This window comes from Anarhichas minor, unplaced genomic scaffold, assembly GCF_050575085.1.
Source record: "Anarhichas minor isolate MPS153535 unplaced genomic scaffold, ASM5057508v1 ptg000023l, whole genome shotgun sequence".
In the NCBI taxonomy this organism is placed as follows: Eukaryota; Metazoa; Chordata; class Actinopteri; order Perciformes; family Anarhichadidae; genus Anarhichas; species Anarhichas minor.
The window spans coordinates 341,764-361,046 of NW_027466469.1; positions in this window are offsets into that span (position 1 = coordinate 341,764).

A 19,283-nucleotide genomic window follows, 5' to 3' on the forward strand; every position below is an offset into this window, starting at 1 on the left:
CGCCATTTGGATCCGTATCAGCTCCCTTCCCAAATCTGCCCACATATTATTTTACTCGACCTCAGCCGACAGAAGAGATTTGGGTCCCGGGCTGCAAATGGGATCCTGACATGCAAAAGTAATGTTGGATTAAATCCACAGGCCGGGCGAGACCCTTTTTACAGTCTAACTTGAGATGCTGACACCACCCACCCACTGTCGCTGATGATTTATGAGGGATGTAACGCGTATTCATCACCTCCGCATGAAATAGCAGATCATTATGTAATGTGTGCAGCACATTTTTGAATATCAAAAATTGGCATATTCCTGCATTGAAACATATGTTTCGATTTATCGCATGTGACGTTTTCTTGATTTATCCTGCCTGGCACACAGACTTTTCCAGTTGTACTGCCATTGTACCATGTGTGGTAAATCAAACACACCTCGAGTAATTTAAGCGACCCAGGTCAGCTACTATTGTTTCTCATATCCTCTGGTTTATGGCTCCACAGTCAGTGCATGAAGGAGGGAGAGAAACAGAGCAGGAGGGAGGGATGCAGCAGTGGCGGACTCATGACTTGTCACATTCCAGTGGAGGTCTCTGCTGGTCCCAGTATGGGAGATTAGAGATGAGGAGGGCCGGCTGAGGTGAGAGCTGATCCCGACCACAGATAGCACCTCCGGGGGCAGTTTACCTACGATGGTGGTCTGATGGGAAGCTTCACTCAATGTTTTCTGTCCCTGAATTATCAAGGTTCGTTGAGCTAGTCGTCATCAAAAAAACAAAAAAAAAAAAGGGTGAGGAATTGAAGAAATAAATCAGCATTGTGAGTCTTTCATTAAAGCAGCGCTAATGAATATTTTTATGTGGACGATGATTCAAATGACTGCGTGTTTTTGTGAAAGAAGTCACTCGTAAAGAAGAACCCACAGAAAATGATCACCCATTTTTTGAGGGTTATATCGCTGCTACTTTGCTGTTTTGTGTCACTCTCACCCAGCATTTGAATTACACTGCGGCTTTTGGGCGGGTCTCTTTTCTCGTTGTGGGTCTTAAAAACAACATACAAACAAAAACAGCAACATACCGATGAACCCATAAAGCTGAAATATAGCATTTTATTCGTATAGAGTTGAGCTTCTTCCATGTTAAGATCAGGCATCCAGTTTCCATCATCTGATCCATGGACGACTTTGAGAGGAGAGAAAGAGAGAGCGGCTGCGTCCGAAATTACAGAACATGTTGATTAGTAAGCTAAAACAGGATGTGAGATTTCTTTAGTATGTCTGAAACCTAAAATTGAAACCCATGAATACATGATTTGCATACTATTTCCAAAAGTGTTGTTAACATTTTTTCATGAGAGTAAATGTGTTGTAATTTATAATTCATACACTTTACTACAAGAGGGAATGTTCTTTGTTTTAACAGGAAGCTCAAGTTCGGTGAGCTCACTCTCTTCCTTTTTGACGTTTTCCCCGGGAAGGTACACAATGTCTTTGCAGTGTTTTCTATGCATGCAAGGTTTATGTGACTTTAACTTTGTAGTTTTATCTATTTGCATGCATAAATCTGTTAATGAGAGTTTGTCGAGCCCAATGTGTGGCAGGGCTGCTGTGTAGCTTGGGACGTAAGCGTGAACTGTTGTCCACGTTGGCTCACGAGGAGCATTTTGACACTGTTCATGGTATTACACAAGCATGCAGTGCATTTAGGCGAGAGAGACCCTATGAATGCTTTGTTTCTCTGCAGAGAGGTTATGATGTTGCAATGTCACCTTGCAATATGCTAAAAGACAGTCCTGGGAAGTGAGGTAGAATCCAGATCAGGGTTAAATTCTTCTAGGAGTGAACAAGCACAATCTAAAATACACATCAATTCCAAAAAAAAGTTATCTACCAAAATTTCCAGTGAAGCATGGATTTCCCCTGATCTTGAAATTCAGCGGTGGAGTCAAAATGTGGCTTTAGTTATCGTAAACATCAGCAACTGTCAAACGTGGTAAATAAACCTTGATATGTTTAGATTTGTCTAAACACTGGCAGGGCTTTATCTTGATACTAACATAGGCATTTTTTGCTCTAGGAGCTTCAGTCCGGATCCCACTGATACAATTTATTTTCAAATTTTGTCTGCAGCTTCTTCTCTCCTTCAGCTGCAACCAGCAGTAATTCTTCCGTTGACTGTTTGAGCGAGTCTGCAAAACAAAGCCTCTCCATCCTCTGGATTTTCTTTGTACTCAGCTGGTGATAAGGAGCTGAAGAAAACGTTTTATTGAGTGTGAACAACTGACCGGTTTTCAGTAGAGATGGCCATTATTTATTTTTAAGGAAAAGAGGGAGAGTGTTTGGTTTTAAGCACCTCTGAATTGTAGATCCTCTTGTCTGATTGTAATCATAATTGCCTCCATTTTGCGCCACTCCAAGTCTGTAATTTAGTTTGAGATATGAATGCTGACAGATGTGGTGAGAGCAGATAAGGACGGAGAGATAAGGGGAGGCAAGGATGAGGACAGGCAGGTGAGACCAGAGGAGACACTGTGTGCAGGCAAATGCCCTGCATGTCTTTCTCTCTAATTTCATACCTGCAGACAGGTGCTTGGCAGGGCACAACATGCATTTGAGAGGTGGAGGAGGTGGGCAGAGGGAGGGTGGGAATGAGGAAGACCTTCAGAGGGGCTCAAAGAAGGTCATGCTATTCCTCTCGCTAAACCCCCCCCCCCTCCTCGCACTCTCCCTCCTCCACTGATCTGGAAACGATAGATTTCATTCCTGCTTTCACTCCTGAAGAGGGGAAGTGGTGTCGGATTACCAGGGTGGGGTCTGAGGATGTGATGTGGAACTAAGACCAAAATGCAGGATATATAGAATATAGAAGGATATCAGGGACATGCTTTTGTTATCTTTGATTGTGTCTATTTATTAAAAGATGTGAAAGGAAAAACATTGCTCCATTGAAGGCAATGTCAGTCAATCGGTCGGTCCGCTTTGGTCCAAACTAAAATATCTCAACAACTATTTGATGGATTGCAATGAATGGCGTTAATGTTCCCCTCAGGATAATAACTTTGGTGATCCCTCGACTTTTCATTTTGTGTCAAAATTTGGTTAAAAAAACTTTGGTTTATGACCAAATTCTTGCAAAAACGAATGGCATTCTCATCAACCTCAGCTGTGCTTTGTGTTTAGCGCTAAGTAGCAAATGTTAGCGTGCAAACAACCAAAACTAAGATGGCTTACATGGTAAACATTACATGTTAAACATTAGCATGTTAGCATTGTCATTGTAAGCATGATGATAGCATTCAGCTCTGTGCATAAGTACAGCCTCACTATGTCCATTCACTGCCTGATTTCTTTATTAAACTTGTGTCTTCAAAAGCCGTCTGTATTTGCTCATTTAAAGGGTTTTCGTTGAGTTTGTCCAATCTAGATTAGCATACCGGGTGTCAGACAGTGATCCGATTGTAAAACCTTATAACACAAATTTGTGATTTGGGGCTATAAAACAAAACTGACAAGCGTTTATGTTTATTTAACATTCATAACTTATTGATTAGCATTCATCCTTAGTGTCAAGGGTTAGGGTTGCACTATCAATTATCTCCCACAGTTTCCACTTTACCTCTTTTTAGGATTACCTGCGAGTACTTTAAACAAGTGTGTCTTCTGCTGTCCTACTTTCCTATTGCTCAATGTTACTTCACTACAACAATAAGCACCCTATTTCAAGGCGCCTTTACCGTATTCAATCCATGCACGGCCATAATTCCCATCTGTGGAGTCTTTATAGAGCTGTTGGACGACGTGTATTTATGACTGCAGCCCCTTTAGGATTTCTCTACTGTAAAGGAATAACAGCCTGGCTAGTAGAGGTGCAGCCCCAGGCCATTATTTACTGTAGTGTTGTACCTCGGAGACACGCAGCCGTGATACGGGGCAGGAAGCATGCAGAATTAAATTACACCAGAAATTTAGTGATCCTTCAAAAGAATGGGCTCCCTTGTTGGATAGGTTTACCTATGTTTCGGCAAATGGAGTTCCCCCTTTAGAAATGGCTGCAGAAGTAAATGACAAAAACAGGTCGGAGGGAGCAAGTGAAAAATTCCAAATTAAGTGTCGAGTTGGTTTGTGTGGGCAGCGTGCGGTTGACATGTTGGCTCCTGCGTTTCGGGCTCCAAAAACACCCTGCTGTAGGTTCAGTTAAAGAGGGAACGCTGATGTCTAATTAGCTGTTGAGATGTGGTTTGGATTGAAGCAGCTCTTGTGACAGAATGTCTTTCTTCTTGATGAGGAAATTATAGACTACAGCTGGAGCTCACATTCTCTTGGTTTGCATCTTGAGGTCTTCACCTGCTCCCGTGCTTTTTCTGTAAATTAGAATTATGCGGTGGAAGAAATTCCCCCGCATCAGAAGTGATGTGGGTTTATTTTATCTGCTGCCTGGGGGAGGTGGAGGTTTCTGAACCTTAAATTCGCACATGAGAAATATTTTGATTTGCGTTTGATAATAACACCCTGCAATAGAAATGGATCACAAAGGCAGGCTTACTGCAAAGATAATCATGTTTTATCATCTGCTGTGTGTTTGCACGGCTGAGTTTTCATGATATTTTGTGCAGGGCGGTGTTGAGGAGTCAACCAGTGACGTGAGATCAAACAGCATGAGTGTGTGTGTGTGTGTGTGTGTGGAGGCAAAGGGGCAGATACAGGGCAGCAGGGATTATCAGGCTGCCCTTGATAACACACAGGTGGCTGATCTTGGGGTTTAGGGTCTGACGCTGTTCCTCAATCCACCACTTCCTACTCTGTACTCTCACACACACACACACACACACACACACACACACACACACACTCCTGTCCGGCGGAGTTGCAATATCATGGCAGAGCTCAGGTTACTGTCGGGGTGCACCGCTCTGGGTTTTAGAGAGTTAGGAATGGGATGAAATAGATAGTCAATGTAATATTCTGCCAGTTCGTGCAGAGGTGAGTGGTTATTGATGGAGGCTTTGTTGTTTGAGTGATATGTCTGACTGCCTCGGGATCCCCGTTTGATTTAGAGTTTAACGGCCTGTTGCTGGAGGAATGAACAAAGCCATTACAGGAGAAGAAAAGTGGAGAAAAAGAAGAATTTTATTGCACAAACAAAATAAGCAATCACTCTCTCCACCTCTCCGCTGCGCATTCTTAAGTGACGACAATTCATCTTCAATTTCACACTAGAGTTTTCCTGTGTTAGACCCCCATAAAGTGCTGCAGCGGACTGAAACTCTCCATGGTTGCTGTTGGTGTTAGCAGCGGGGGCTAGAGAGAGTAGGGGGTTGACATTTATGGATGAGGTTTTCCACCATCTCTACTATCGGGTTTTAAGAGTTGTTGCTTGCATGGAGCCCCTCTGCGTGCAGCGTCAGGGACTCAGCTGACAGGATCTGGGGTGGCTGCACTGTATTCACGGAGGCTTTGCAAACTGCGGCCGTGATGTGCACATCCATCACGGCCCGGCGGCATGCTGGGTTTCAGGATGGGGGTGCATTCGTTATACTGACACGGCCAGGAGAAGGAGGGGGCGGGCTGGGGGTCAAGATTAGGGTGTTGGGGCAGAGTGGACAGTGTAGACGTGGTGGGGTGGGGGCTGGTTGAAGATAAGGAGATTTGTGCAGGGTTTTAGGGGGATAAAGCTCCATGGCAGCAGTCTGGCCGCTGAAGAAAATCTCACTTGTTCTTTTACAAGTCTTTGCATTATTACAAGGGGATTTGGGGAATAAAGGGTATCTGTGGAATTTCATTAACAAAACAGCTTTCAAGGGGAGACTAAATGAGGAATAAGACTTTTAAGTAACAAGAACATGACTGCAAACATTGCTCCAATTAAGGTGAATGCCGTTCACCATGTATATATCATACGATTTGGGTTGTATCCCTTTAGGTTGGTGTTAAATTGGGACTACTGTTTCTCTTTGTCTTTTCCAGAAGGTCGTCTGCGTTGTAGACCACTGTTTGTTTATTTTTTGATTCAGCAGTTCTGTTGTTCAAACAGGAGTGAATATAGTGAATTTGTTGGGAACTATTATCAGTCGTGGATTTGGTGCTCTTGTGAATATTTTCCACAGCAAGACAGCACAAGTAAACTTGTCATTTTCATATAATTTCCTGTCCCACTTGCTACCGAATCTGACCCTGTGTGACCTTTTCCCACTCAACTAGTGACTCTCTCTCTTCACAGCTGTGCACACCACCTGCTCAAAGTCAAAGTGTTCGAAGGAACTATTTCTTCAGTAGAACGAGAAGAATGTTCTCAGAGTGTTCGTCGGGTCATCCAGAGAGTAAACAGGACATTGTTCTTGTAAAGAGATGTCAATGGCGACAGAAATCTCAGAGATTTCTCAAAATCTTTTTATTTTTATTTGGGTGAACCAACCCTTTAAACAGATAAAACGCTATTTTCATGTATTGGCAACAATAGAAAAATGATTGTTTTGTGTGGCTGCTTCCCTCCACCGCCCTGTAATCTGGACTAACTGGAGTGTCTGGTGTTGGGGAGTTGGGGAGTTGGGGGGGGGAGTGATGCTGACAAGGAACATCAAAGCATAAAGGGGGGAGGAGATGAGGAGCGAGGGGAGACAGAGATTAGGTTGAGGGAGGAGATTGAGAGAAAGTATAGGTCAGGAGTTGGGCTGCATGGAAAGCTTGACAAGAAAACAACAAGTCTGAGATAATGATCTCGTTTTCAGACCTTATCAGACCTCTGGCATGCAGACGTTACTGTCTGCATGATGGGAATTGTCAGCGTAAACGCAAGGCATCACTGTGTTTGGGATATATACAGATAAATATCAGCCAAACACAATATTGAAACTTAACAGTGATCCAGGTTGATAAAGAGAGGCCCTTTTTTAATCCCCAGGGCCGATGGCTTTATCACAAATTCCATCTGAGAGCCGGTGGTACTCCAGAGTGTCAGTCACAGAGACACTCGGGCTATTTCTGCTGCAGCCAAACCCTCCAATCACACATAATGATTTCCATTTGCTAGCTGCAGGCAGATGGAGCATTTCTGTCTATCTCAACACAAATCATTTCCCCAGACGAAACCCCAAATAACTACCAAATAACCCTCAATTCAATGATAACTGGTCTCAAACTTTCTTTCTTTTTTTTGTTGCTCTAAACAATTAATGAGATGTTTGTAGTCGAGATGCAATCCAGAAATGTGATAGTATGAAGTCGTTTTAGCAACGATAGAAGATTCTTTACCACAAATAAGATTATCGGAAATACATGAGACTTCTAATTTATGCAACCACAAATGGAGGATCAGAGAGGAGAGGAGGAGGAAGAGGAAGAAAGAAAAGGAAGGAGAGGAGAGGAGGCAACAGGAAAGGGAGAGAAGGAGGAAGAGGAGAGATGATGGCAGAAGGAAGCGGAAGAGGAAGAAAGAAAAGGCAAGGAGAGGAGAGAACAGGATGGGGAGAGGAGGAGAAAGAGGAGAGATGATGGGAGGAGGAACAGTAAGAGGAAGAAAGAAAAGGAGAGGAGGGGATGAGGAAGATGAGATTAGAAGTGGAGGATAAGGGGAGGAGAGGAGGATGAAGAGGAAGAGGAGAGGAAAACGGATAAAGCAAGGAGAGAGGAGGAGGTGAGGGGGTGAGAAGAGGGACAAAGAAAAGGAAATCAAATGAAGTGGAGAGGAAGAGGAGAGTGAAAGAGGAGGAAGAGGAGGAGGAGAGGAGTGCTGGATGTAGATCCCATTGAGTCCTTTCTGTTTCACACCCCACTGCAGCTGAAACCAAACGTCCACAGCCGAACATCTGTTGTGTTTGGCCGTGGCAGCCGTCCCTCCTCTCCTCTCCTCTCCTCTCCTCTCCTCTCCTCCACTGCCGACCTCTCTGACAAACCACTTGGCTCTCGCACCCACGAAAAAGTTTTATCCATCTCTTGCTAGTAGATCCTTGACCTGGGTGGAGGAGGAAGAGGAGGCCTGGGGGGCCATGAACACGAAGAGGAGGTTAGAAATATACAAGCTTCTCTGTGAGAAGAGGCTGCCCTTCGGAAACGAGAGCATTGGCTCGACAGAAAGTGCTCCAAACACAACAGCGTCTGGCTGTAATATGCGGTTATTATGGATCATAGCTTTGCTGATTCAGTGATGAGCTCATGCTCTCCAGTAGATTATCTTACAGTTGTCCTGAACAACATCTCAAATTCTTGTTTTTCTGGACACGTGAAGAGCAGAAAAAACGAACTTTATGTCCAGAGAAAACAATTTCAATAGGGCTTCTATGAAAATACTTTCCTGTGTAGACGTGTCTGATCTGCCCCAAGAATTCAAACATTTCTACTCATTTTAAAGGTCCCTATTGGATTCTTGTTCAAGTTTTTGATAACTTTGGTGAAGAAATGGTAAAACCAAAAATCAGCTAAGCACCGACAACAACATAGAGAAAATGAAGTTAATAGTAGCCTATCTATTTTCTGAAGGATCCTGTGTTGTCAGGAATATAACTGAAAACATCAATAAATAATGAGGATTATTAGTTAAATATTTTAAGTGGAAAAATTAATTATAAAGCTTTATCATCTCCTTTACCACAAATAAATTCATCAAATGAATTATAACTGGATTTACTCTATCATTTAACGTTCACTTGCTCATTTTATAAGTCAACTTCAGTTTTTGTATGTTCTTGCCACTCATTTTATATTTTATATATTATATATATATATATATATATTCTCATAAAACTGAACCAGCCACGTGACTTAAATCATCCATACTGCACTGAACACTGCTGTAGCATCACTGTCTTGTAACAGTAACAACCAACTAATAAATTATGCTGTATTATCAAAGCCTAGATAAAGCTAATCTGCAGTAGGCTAAAGTAGCCTTTTCAAAATGAATCTTTACCAGCTACCACATCAGCAATGCTTTGCGTCAATAATAACATTCGGCCTTTTATGGCCTACTTTACTCAAGTAAAACTAACTATATTGAATAAATGAAATTGACTTTTTCTTCTTTTCTCTGTGTGATATTGACCATATTGTGAAAGGAGCTTCCCGTATTCCTGTCTCCAGCACCTTGCATATCGGCCTCACAGACTCTGTTTGTTTCCTCCCAGCCCCCTTTGCTGCTGCTGCAGTCCTGTCAGGCATGTGGTCCAATAATAACCCGGCCAGGTAGCTCAGCCATGTGGAATTTGACATTATGTCCCGGGGCATGTCAGGCCCCCGATGGGAGAGTGTGAGTGGACGGTAGACAGCCAGTGTCAGGGTTTTCCAGAGTGAGTTACACAGTCTTTGGTGCATTTTATCTGCAGATAGTTTAAAGGATAGGGCTGGCATTGTTAGATATATAAATCATTATCAACGAATCTCATGAAAAGACCGAAGCATCAATGAAGTTATCCCTAACCAGCCAGTCATGAAGCAGTAAATCAGAAAAAGAAACAAAACACAAAATATGAACAATCTAAATCTGAAGCAGAATCAGAGAGAATGGAATAAGATGTTTTTAAAAACGTTTAAGTTACTTAAAATGGGAAATTTAAGGAATATAACTATTTGCTTTCTTAATCCGTCACAGCAAGCTTAAGTTTATCTGTTGTCCACAACTGAGTATTTACTCAAGCATAGTACTTCATTCAACTCCACTACATTTCAGAGGGAATTATTGTACTTTTTACTTCACTATTTATACAAAATAGTTAAAAACAACTACAGCAGTAAAATCCTGCTTTCACATTAATACATGAGTAGTTGTAATCGATTGATATTAGGGGCCTATTTCTGCATTTTTTGACTTGTACTTTAAGTACATTTTCCTGAGTATACTTACACAATTATATATTTGCAGGACTTTTACTTGCAACAGAGTATTTTGACATTGGGGTACTTTTACTTTTACTTACAGTAAGAATCTGAAGCCCAAAAACATACTGTATGCTTGTAATCAGATTGTTCTTTCTTTATCTCTCACACACAAACCATTCCTCCAATACAGTCCAATGGCATGTAAACGTTAAGCAGTGACCCTAAGCAGATAGCACACATAGTGTACATACATAAAGCAGTGACACTCAACATACTTCAGCCTCCTACACGTCTCCTCATTCGCCCTCCCATCTCTCCTCATCTCTCTCCAAGGAGCCCGGGCCGGTGGCTGCAGAGGTGGGGGGGGCCAGAGTGATTCATGAGCGGGGCGGAAGGAATGTGTATGAGCACCACATGTCTTTTCTGTTACATGCTTCACACACACGCACACGCACGGCGACAGGTGCGGCGTTGCAGGAGAGTACGTGGCACTGAAGGAGGCCCTTGTTATCGTTGGCACCGGACTCTCAGCTGTGCCCTGTCGCACCACCGGAGGCTGTGTGGTCGGTCACAGGCTGATATATGGGCTGCTGTATAGGAGCAGACGTGCCATCACATTCAGTCATTATAGAGTAACGGTGCAGGAGCGAGCACAGGCAAACTCTGCTCTCTGTTCAATTGTGTTAAAAGAAAGCGCTGACGCCGATATGTCACCGTGTTCACAATATTCAATCTAATAATTATCCAAAGAGTTTTTTTTTTTTGGGGGGGGGGGGGGGGGGGTTCTCCAGGATTAATGTTTGAGCTTTCTGCCTCTTCCCATGAAGTGGATTATCTCAAGCAACAAGGGACACTGTTTCTGGAAAGAGATCATTACAGTTTCTATTGCTGCGAGCAACACAATTTTCAAATATTTTCATAGGGACTATTTATTTCAGTACAAAAACTGTTCACAGCGACGCCTGGGGGATTCTCCAAAATAAGGGGGTCATTATTTAGAGAGAGATGTTGAATTTTAAAATTTGATTATCAACTGAATAAATCATCCATTTCCTATTTTTTCGAACGGAGCGACGACAGAAATCCCCAAGGGAAAAGACTGAAAGTTAATTTGTGACCTTAGAAACAGCAGTTGCCAATCATATGACAATCTTCCTCAACAGAATGAGCCAACAGGTTGAAGCTAACTTGGACAAAAAGTCCTTAAAGTGTTGAGAAAACAATAAGGAAATCTGGATTTCTATAATTCGAATGACTTAATCTGCTGAGGAAGATCGTGTTATACAATCAAAAGCATCAGAATGTTTGGTTCTACGTCCCCACACACCACTAGACACAAATGACAATATGCTTTCTTGTAATTTGGGTGAATCAACCCTTTAAGCTCAAAAACATCACCAAGAGTTGAAACTGTATAAATATTAATATTTCAGTCATGGAGTTGGCAGATGTGGCCCCATATGGTAATCACAGAAACATATCAGTTGTCGTTGGGGTGGAAAAAAGGTTGTGTGACAAGAAAAATGTTTTAGCTTCACATACACGCATTTAAAAAGAATGTAATTGGTTATGAAAAGGTTTAATAAACCCGGGAGTTAAAGCATTTAGGCAACCTTCAGGGACGACCAGCTTTCACTGAAGGTACGTAGTACAAATCTTCAAAATGAGGTCATGTGGAGGTTAGGAACGTTTAAGTGGCGATGATGTGAAGCCCAATTTCCAGAATGATGTATACGTGTTCATATTTCTCTGTCCGTCCTTCGTTCGTGCTCTCTGGGGGGCCAGAAGTCTTAGCTGGTGAGAACGAGGAGAGGACAGCGACTGGCTAATGAGCCAGTTTGTCAGAGACTCGAGACAGCTGCATCCTCCGAGAGCGGCGGTGTTAATAGATGCAAAAAAATGTTCACACTTTAATTAATATCACCTGGAGATACGAGGGTAGTTTACATTCATGTCTACGTGTTTGTAGCATGTGAAACTGGGTCGGGTTGGTGATTGTTGGGAGTCCTGTCCACCTCCTAATAGTTTCAGTTGTCATGTGTGTGTGTGTGTGTGTGTGTGTGTACGCGTGTTTTATTCATCTTGTGGGGACATAAATCTGAACACAGTCACATTTTGGGATCTCGTCTTTTTGGGGGACAAAATGTGGATAAACTGCACACGTAAACAATTACATTTTAAGGCGAGGATTATGTTTAAGGCTAGGGTAAGGGTTAGTAGCAGTTATGGTTAGGATAAGTCAATGTAATGTCCCCAAAAGTCATGAAAACACAACCGTGTGTGTGCGTGTAGGTGCGCGTGTGTGTGTGTGTGTGTGTGTGTGCATCCTCAAAAAGACCCTGAACCTCTGTATCTGTGCCAGTATGCATGTGTTTTTGTGTTTGGTCTCAGCATGTGAAAACATTTATGTGCAACCAGAGGAATGCAGCTGTGCCTCATTCAGAGGTCTGCCTTCACGTCCATGTCACAATAATGTGTGTGTGTGTGTGTGTGTGTGTGTGTGCGTGTGTGTGTGTGTGTGTGTGTGTGTGTGTGTGTGTGTTTTGATGGTTTTCAGTGAGGATGGTACTGAACCAGTAGCTTCCATACTTCAACTTCCCTACAGGCATTATGAATGTATCTAAGCGACGATATACGATTAGGTCCTCTGATGAATATAAAATAATGGACTAGGCCGAGCGCTGAGTTCATTATTTTCTATATCAGAACACTAAAGAATGTCTTATTGTTCTTATACCATGCTCACTTACCGTTACCTGCCATTCAATACTCCTTGTGACGGATTTAGACGGATACTTAGACTGCACACTCATGCACAGCTATTACAAGACTTGTCTTTCCTTTTCTTGTTCCTAGCTAACTAGTTCACTTTTATTCTTACTTTTCTTTTATAAGTAATATATTCTTGTAAAGCACTTTGTCAATTGTGTTCTATAAAATGTGCTTTACTAAATAAACTATTATCATTGTTATTATTATTCAGGTCTCTCCTGCATTACCGTATCGTAACATTTGAGGTAAAACCGTTTTTGTGTGATGCCTATCACCAGTGCATTAAACCACTTGAAGGGGGCCTATTCAATACTGCATGTAAAACATTTGACCTCACTAGTTGGATTTGAAGGCTGCGTATGTTTGAGGTGTTCTGTGATATGATTTTAACAGATGCCTGGCAGCCAACCACCAGTATTTTTGGCAGCCATGCTATAAATACAGATATACTCACACCACCCAGTGTTACACTCACATGCATGTTGACTTCAGGGAAATACATGGAAGGTTGTTTCTATCTGACAAACTCATCAGCCACGTATCACACATGAAAGTGTGAACTTCTTGTGTTTCACAGTTGTTGTTTTCTTTATCAGAGTATTATTTCACAACTATTGAGTATTTTATAATAGACTCCATCAAAGGAGTTATGCCTTTTAGGAAAATTTCCCAGGACAGGTACTGTACAGTCTCAAGTGCCGTGCAACATTAGGGACCAAACTCTGAGCCTATGCATTCCTGGGCCTGTGTGCTGGTTGCTGTATGCTGTCTGCAGCTGCGGGACTGCCTGCTGGTTGACGAATGAACCAATAGCGTCCTGGCTACGTGATGAATGGACCAATAGAGGATGATGAATAACAGCGAAGAGGCCGTTGAGGCCCTTAACATGAATGTAGCAGCATGATGTTAAAATTGAGGCAAGGTGAGGGAGAAAAACGAAAGAAAGATAAAGGAGACAGGTACAGGGAGAGAGTGTGCGCAATGATAAGTAATGGGAGAAGGAGTGAGAGAGGGGATGAGCAATGTGACAAAGTGTTACCAAGGGGAGGAGAGCTGACAGAGGGAGGGGAGATTTATGAGTGGACAGAGAAAGGAGAAAGAAACCGACGGAAATAAAAAAACAAGATGAGCATAGACTTATACACAGCTACTTTAAGCTAAATGCTAACGTCATGCACAGAATGACGACACTACCACGCTGATGTTTAACATAGTGTGTTCGCATGCTAACAACTGCTAATTAGCACAGCTGAGGCTGATGGGAATGTCACTGTTGTGATACAGTAATTATAAAGCAACATATTAAAAAAAAGAAGAAGTTTTGAGTGGATGGTGGTGATAGATGAAAAGTTAGGGGTTTACAAGAGAATCCCTCCCGATGAAGTCAAGGATGTGTACTTTTTACTGCAATCCATCAAAGTAGTTGTTGAGGCATTTCACTGAAAACATCAAATGTCAACATCATGGTGGAGCAAGATGAAAAGTCATCGGAAAAAAATTCCTCCTCTGGGTGCAGACTGTCTGAACATTTCATGGCAAGACATCCAATAGTTGTTGAAATCGTTGTTGAGATATTTCAAGTGGTGGACTGACTGACCAACATTACCATCAATAGATCAGGCTGTTCTCATACAGCGTTCGTAGCTAAAGCTACAAAAATGAATGCGAGGAAGTATACAGACCACAAACACTCACACAGGGAAGGTTGATGGGTACAAAAACAAAAACACTTAACTTCTGTAGTTATTTTAAACCAAACCAAGATCTTTTCCTTAACCTAACTGAAATGTTTCCTTTGAACAGAAGGTACGCATGTAACGAGTGGAAACTGACACATGATGCAAGACATGTGCAAACGCACAAAAATGAGGAGTAACTTGTTTGTAACTTGTTTGATTAGATATCCGAATCTTTGTATGAGGATTTGTTGCATCGATCAAAAAAAAAAGGAAGAAAGAAAGCAGAGAGGAGGGAGTGATGACAACATGATGCATTGAGCACATTGCTTGTGTTATTCACTGAAGTGTCTGCGGCTATGAATCCATCTACTGTCTGATACCACAAACGTGCTGCAAAGAATTGCTTGAAATAAAAGCAGACACATTTGCTTGGCAACCCTGCAAACAGATTATTACAAACAAGAGGACTATAAACCTCTAACAACAATCCAATGAAAGGCAATGAAAAGGTGTGAGATAAGCCCATAATAAATCTCACACTGATGAAAGATCAAATCCTCCGCTGGCTACGACATCAAAACAGTGGAATATTTTCCATTGGGGAGATATTTTCAGGTCTCTTGGAGACGTGTGCCCAGGTTTTCATGCGTATCACAACTATCCCAACGCGGTTCTCGCCGGCAAGTCAGAACTGAGCCGCAGGCGTGATTTCTCTCGGCAAAGCGACCGATATCAGAACAAGCTGCAGGGTGCAACTTTGAGCTCCCGTGGCAACTTGGCAGGTAGCTTGTAAAGCCGTCATGCGGGTCGGTCTCCAAACAGCTCTGTCAACACAGCACAGCACCTCACAACAAAGGAAGGCTGATTAAAGTTGAGGGGGGCGTCGTCTGCACACCTGTTCATCCTCTGATATCAAAAAGGATCTCTTGTTTCTATTCACAGGCCGCACGCTGTTAACATCCTTCACAGTCTGTGACAGGCAGTGGGAGCAGCCGTGCGCAGAGCGAACCGGAGGGATTGTTCGTACACATAGCCGAGTGATCTTCCCGGTGATTGAAGTCAGTTGATGATGGAGAACATGCGGGTCAGTTTCCAGCTCCTGGAGTATAAGTCCTACCTTCAAACGGAATATCTAAGTGTGCAAAGACAGACAGAGAAGAAGGAAGAGGAAGGGCAATTAGGAGGCATAGATGAGAAGATAGAGTGATGATTGGGATGTAAAAAAAAGGAGTGAAAAATCAAAACAGATGACATGTTACAATTAAAAATGTATGAAAAAAAGATGGTAATGGTAGCGATCTTGTTCATATCTGTTCGCCCAGCCCAGACGGTGTAGCATCTTTCACCAGATGAAGGTACATTTAATCAGCACTGTTTATAGCTGTGATACTGATCTGAGTACCGAGTTAATTTGCATTAAATTATATCTTCTAATTTTAAAATCTTCTTATACATTATGTATATTGCATTTACACATAACATGTCATGGTGTTAATATAAAGTACTGTTGCATTAACATCGTGATTATACAGAGTACAGCATTTTTTACCTGCAAGTGTGTTATGATCAAAACTTTATGTCAGGGGAACACAAGGATGAACATGAATAAAGTTTACCCAACCTATGCACAGAAAATGGGGCCAAAAGCAAAAAAAAAGGCTGCTGAAGCACTTAAGGTGTAACGAGTGACATTTATTTATCATTTATTTGAAGATGATTATCAAACAAAACATCCAGTATTACAGAAATAGAATCAAATAAGGCAACGGTGTCTCCAAGGGAAAAATAACAAACAAAAGAAGCCACAATAACTCAAAGTAATCTCCCTAACGAGCCACAAATCAGAAGAAAAAGTGAAGCTAAATAAATAGAATAGACAAATAAAGACTTGTGTCAAGGTGCTATCCAAGAAAACAAAGTTTCACCTGTTCAATGTAACAGTTGAGTGAGACAGATCAGAGAGGAGGAACACTGGTGTTTTAGAAGAAGCACAGCTCCACTGATTGTTGAATGAGATTCAGGTGTGAGTGATCAGACTCGTGGCTGAAACCACGCTGCGAAAGCAGTTCTGAGACGAAAAACAACTAGCTAACAAAATAACTCCCAGACCGGACAACGCTGTGGTAGCGACCTGTCAATCACAAGGACTTGTGAAGAAGGAATTTAAATGAACGTTTGAGATCATAAACTCATGTGAATGAGCAATCTTTACTGAGGTAATAAATCAAGTGACAAGTAGAGTCATTTTCTCATAGTCTTCGATACAATCTGACTTCTCTTTGCAACCAGATGAGTCTGATGGTCAGTAGAGAGAATGCAAGATTAAAGCACTTCTGCATTGGCTTCACTTTTCAGACCCAGAGGTTGCTGCCTGGTCTTCGGGGCACCCAGATGCAATGCATTGTGGGGCAGCTGAGTATGTGCAGTAAGCTCACATCTCACACTCCGTTATTCTTGCTGATGTAGTATACATCTGGGCGTTTCTCGAGTACACAAAATTAACATCATATGAAGTGTGACCACACAACATACTCCAGTTTACTTCACACTGCAAACAATAGAATGCGATTTTGAACACATCCACGAGAGAGAGAGACAGCTCTCTCACAATATGAGGCCAGAGGAAAAATCCGTAGACGTAACAGAGTGTCAGATGACGAATGCGTTATCACCGTAGTGTATCATCTTGCAACAAAGGGCTCTGATATCTTCACGTGTATGCAGACAAACCAGGGATCAAAAGAGAAAAGAAGAGACTACCTGGACCATTAGTGGAGGAAAAAAAACAGAAAAAACGAAACCACCACTATTATCCAGCTTCTCTCCGGGGTTACCATGCTCCTGTCACTGTAATGAGATGAAAACAAACAGTAACTGTAGCCCAGTATGTGTGTGTGTGTGTGTGTGAGAGAGCGAGAGAGAGAGCAGACATACTATATCCTTGTGTGTATGCGCAGTGCTGTGTTGTCTGGTATCAATGGCAGTCACTTAGAGAGTGTGAGTCAGTGTGTTTACTGTTTTCACAGATGGAGCTCTGACACTGTCTGGATAACTGAGATAAATGACTCGCACTCTGGCTCAGTAGATGGGAAAAATAACAGCCAGTTACACACACACACACACACACACACACACACACACACACACACACACACACACACACACACACACACAGACGTACTGTACGTTAGAAATGAAGCACTTCATCAACTGATGTTTTCAAGCTTCTATTCACAGCAGGGAAGGAAAGAGTAGCTGCTCATTAATGGGGAAACGTCAGCTGCTGATTGGCTCAGTGTGGCCTCTAATTCAAGCCAGTATAAGGAGAGCTCATATGAAATCAATTAACAGCTGCATTTGGTTTCAGGCGATTTAAAGCAAACTAGGGAGAGAAAAAGGTGAGCCAATGAGGTCCCCACATAAACTACAGTATGGTGCCATCAGAGAGATTTTGTGAAAAATGTGTCATCCATCGCGCCGTCTATAAATGACCACTAAAGGTTAATGTTGGTTAGTGGAGGCCACCGCAGCAGGTGTGTTACAATCTGCTGCTGCTGATCTGCAGTTCAACGTGTCCTCCAGCTCCTCGTCCACTGAGTGTCCTTGATACTCCTGACAAATACTGCCCCCGTGTGGACAAAAACACTTGAGCCGCTCTGAAGGAAGCAGGGGTCGACTGTCGCACACAGAAGGAACCTGAACCAGACCTTCAACCTACATGCAGTGGAGGATGAAGTACTCGGATCTTTTGCTTGCGTAAAAGTAGTACTTACTGCTCAAAAATGATAAGCTCCAACTGCTTTCAGCGCTTACACTTCAATTGATATTGTCCTGACGTTTTTGCATCTGATCTGGCACTAACTTCCACTTCCAGGTCAATTCATCGCCCACCCCTTGGATTGACGTTTCATCTCCTTTCAGAACTTCACTCAACATTTACACCTAATTTAACTCATTCAGTTCTTACACTTAACCTTAACTTCTTTCCGCACTTCAATTTCAACAGCAAGATAAAATGCAGTTTATTTCAGTTTTGTATTTTAACTGCCGCAACTGAAACTTTTATTAAAATGCAAATTTTCAGCAGCAAGCAAATACATTCTCTCCAGAAAAATGTTGCCTTTTTCCAATTACGCTTCATTTCATTCGTTCCTAAATGTGCTCGAAACTCTGGCAACGATGACCTGACGCTCCTGTCACATGCTCACTTCTCTAAACGTTCGGCTGGAGCAGCATGCTCATCACTTTATTGAGGAATCTCTGAGTCATGTCCAAACAAAACAATATTTATAAATAGGTCAAAGGACAGCACACACACACACACTCTTATCAAAACACATTTGAAATATAATTTATTGCACATTTAAAGATCAACATAAAGTGGCACGATACCCATTTCAATCCTGTTACATCAGAAACAAAAGGCAAAAAGAAGTCCTTACAAAATGCTCACACCTTATTTACGATCCTTGTTTTTGACTTTAGAACAAAATAACCATGAAGTTGCAGGAATGCCAGACCGAAACTGCATAGATTCATAAAAACATGTAAAAAAAAAAAAAAAAGACAGACACTTCTTTAATGTGGCACAGAAAAGCCAATCAGACATTGGTGTTACTCATGAGCCCATCCACTTCCACATTGTCTGTGACTCTCAGGCGGTTCAGTGCGTCAGAACAAAACAGGGGATTACCAATTCTTAAAGAGGAAAGCACTGATAAGATGTTCTCAGAAATATACATTTGTCATGCCCAATTTTAAGTTGTCTTTTGCATAAATAAGTCCAATATTAAAAAAGAAAACATTCCTTAAGCCCCATTTACAGTAGCATGTTATTTTTAAAACATTTCGGGAGCAGGCGTGCGTCACTGTAAAAACCTCAACGTGGAGGCGCAGTTAAAGAAAAACTATACAAAAACAAATTACATGATCGTCAGATACTATTTACATCTTTGACCTCATTGTTCATGTCATATCACAACCCCAAACTCCTTTTTAACATCGGAATCGTCCACATCATTGATTAAATTA